This window comes from Pseudochaenichthys georgianus, chromosome 23 (genome assembly GCF_902827115.2).
Source record: "Pseudochaenichthys georgianus chromosome 23, fPseGeo1.2, whole genome shotgun sequence".
In the NCBI taxonomy this organism is placed as follows: domain Eukaryota; kingdom Metazoa; phylum Chordata; class Actinopteri; order Perciformes; family Channichthyidae; genus Pseudochaenichthys; species Pseudochaenichthys georgianus.
This window is the reverse complement of record NC_047525.1, coordinates 15,644,256-15,647,392: the sequence shown is the minus strand read 5'-3', so window position 1 is coordinate 15,647,392 and position 3,137 is coordinate 15,644,256. Positions and strand designations below refer to the sequence as shown.

At 43.3% G+C, this 3,137-nt stretch overlaps 1 pseudogene; it reads right to left on the bottom strand.

The window, feature by feature from the left end:
- Positions 1 to 956: 956 nt before the first annotated feature.
- Positions 957 to 2,860, bottom strand: LOC117439301 (uncharacterized; annotated as a pseudogene).
- Positions 2,861 to 3,137: the final 277 nt, after the last annotated feature.

Below are 3,137 nucleotides of genomic sequence, written 5' to 3'. Positions count from 1 at the left end.
TTAGCATCTGAATAGAGCATCACAATGTACCTCTCACACTTGACCACACCCCAAACTAATGGCACACACATTTCAGGGTATTGTTTTGTTATGAATGCTTAGTAAACAGTTTTAAGAAGCCATGGTATTAAATCCAACTAACTGTGAATTTATTTAAAAAAATGTAAGGAATGTAAGGAACGTCCGGTGGCTGCAGAATCAACCCCCGGTGGCACCAGCAGTGAAACCTCGACCAGCACCACTGAGGAGTCCTTCCACTTTGATGCTGAGCCCTGCACTCCCCTGGCAGAATCCACCATCTGCAACCGCGGCTCGGAGAGAGGCCAAGCACACTCAGCACTCGAAGGCCTCCGGCGAAGCGCAGGATGATGATACTAAATGAGATACTGTCTACCGCTGTTCATTGTTCAAGATTGAAATGTAAATGTGCAAGCCGTTTTTCTGCCCCTCTATTCACATGTAGCCTTTCATACGTGATGGTTTCTTCATTCTCGAACTGTTGTGGAGCAGAGCTATACAGTTGCAGGATTAGTCTCAAGTACCTCAATATAATGAAAGTATGTCTGCACTTTATGTGCTCATTTCATCATTCATTCATGTATTTTATATTCTACTAAAACTGAATCAAACCATAAACAAGGTGGCCGGTTGGGATTACTATATATATATATATAAAATATATCTGCATTATTTGATCCCACTTTATGCTTTGCTCTTGCTGCTTATTTTACACTGATTTGATATCTTATGTTTCTGCCCCTCTGTTAATTCTCCCATTATCCTCCTCAATCTGCCTAGAATTTTAATGTTGTAGCTGTTACTATAAACAATACTAATGCTAGGGCTGCAACTGACAGTTATGTAGGCACATTGTTATTGCTTCTTATCGCTGTGTGATTAAAAGAATAAACACAAATAGCAGGATAGGCAATGCTAAACTTTATTTCGTACCTTCATACACACATAACACAACATTAGAATGAGCTTTTATCAACGCCTACATGATGATAACCTGTGAACATGACAGGAAAATCCACATGACATTAATACAGAGCGGGCAGAACTGAAATCTGCATTCAAAGAATACACTTTACCAAAGCTTGAGGAAAATATCACAACACAACCCCTTTATGAGCCAAACCACCATGAAAGAAAACTATGCTATATCTTATCCCACTGAAAAGGCATTGCACCGATACCATTAAAATATTGGCATTGTTCATCCCTGTGATGCTTGGCTCGAGCTGGATTATTGGTGGTGGGTGGCAGGGTGGTTTTCCGTAGGTCAGGGTCTTGTCTCCAGCTTCCTGGGACAGTGCCATGATCGGGTCCTTCCTGGTCAACAACTCCCGCCATGTATGTGCTACAGTTCTCTGTGCGCAGGAAGTTGTGCAGAGCACAGCAAGCCAAAACAATGGCCTCCACTTTGGCAGTGTCTTGAATGTTTATGGTGGTTAGGAAGACCCGAAAACGGTTGGCTAGGATGCCAAAGGCATTTTCTACCACCCTCCGAGCCCGTGACAGCCTGTAGTTGAAGATGCGTTGCTCTACAGCTAGCCTGCGGTTCGGATAGGGCTTCATGAGGTACTCTTTCAGGGGAAATGCCTCATCTGCCACAATGTGGTAACAAACCGTCAGAAGCAGGAAGTGGTGCAGGGATGTTGAATGTCCTATTCTCCAAGGCATCCTGCAGTGAGCATCCATCAAACACACCACCATCTGAAATCCTCCCATTACAACCTACATCTACATACAATAACTTGTAGTTGCTGTCGACCGGTGCCATTAGCACTATTGAAAATGTATGTTTGTAGTTGAAGTAGGTTGATCCAGTTCCTGGAGGCGGGCGGATGTTGATGTGTTTCCCATCCAGGGCACCTAGGCAGTTTGGGAAGTCCCACTGAGCCTGGAATCCATCAGCTACTTGCTGCCACTCTTCCACTGTGCCTGGGCACTGAAAAACAAAACATATATTTTTTAAGACCCATGCTTCAATGCCTACAGACCTCACTGTATTACATAGAGTTTGCACAGTAAAACTAGTAAGTATCCACACATACCTTCAGGTATTTCTCTTTTAAAACCTCGTAAATGGCTGTACAGGTCTCAGGAACGAATTGCCGGATGGTTGACACTCCCACTCGGAACTGGTAGGAAAGGCTCCTGAAGCTTTCCCCTGCAAATATTAACAAACACAACTGAGTTATCTACACAAGCAGCTGAACAAAACACTCATTAGCTACAAAACAACAGGTTATAGTTTGATTACTTTAGCTACTATGAAGATTCAGACAAATGATACAAAATATAATAATGAAATATTTTAACAAGCATTATTATAGGAAGAAGATAACGCTTTATTGATCCCTTGGTAAATTCTCAAGCAACCAAGCAGTACTTTGGTTTTGTACTTACACTAGTACATCTACATTACACTGCGGTATTACTACTTACTAAAGCAAAATATACAATAATATACAAAGTGCTGCAATTTTAAATATAGCAATACCTGTTGCCAAAAATCGCAGCGTAACCATCAGACGTGTCCCCACGGAGATGCAATCCCGGTAGTGGTGTTTTCCCTCTGGATGATTGGAGTGATGAGTTCCTCCAACATGTGGAACTGCACAGGAAAAAGCTCCATGAGCTTCTCGCTGTAGTATCCATGACTTCACCCATTTAGTGCGGTTTCTCCTAATTCTTCGCTTCCGCTTCTTGAGAGACTGTTGCTTGAGAATGTCTTCCACAAGTAACACTGCAATGGCTGATAGCTCCAGTGCCGCACGAAACATGTTTTAGATGGACGAGAGGGAAAATGGAACGCACACGCTATTTGTTGTTGTTTATATCACGGTCTGTTCTTCTTCTCTGTCTTCCGGTTGTTGCCTCTTTTGAATGACGAATACACACTACCGCCGCCTGCTGGTAAGGAGAGTTATTGCCACTCACGCACTGAAGTCGGTGCGGTGTGTTCCCGTGCGACACATGGCCAAAACGCAGGAGAACACGGCCAGGCAACAGCCGACTTCAGCGTCGGCTAGTCCTCTGGTGACTGCTTGGTATGTCAGGGCCTTTAGACAGAAAATAGGTGACGAGACATTCTATTTTTTTAGATTAGGCCACTGTGGTGAGAGTAA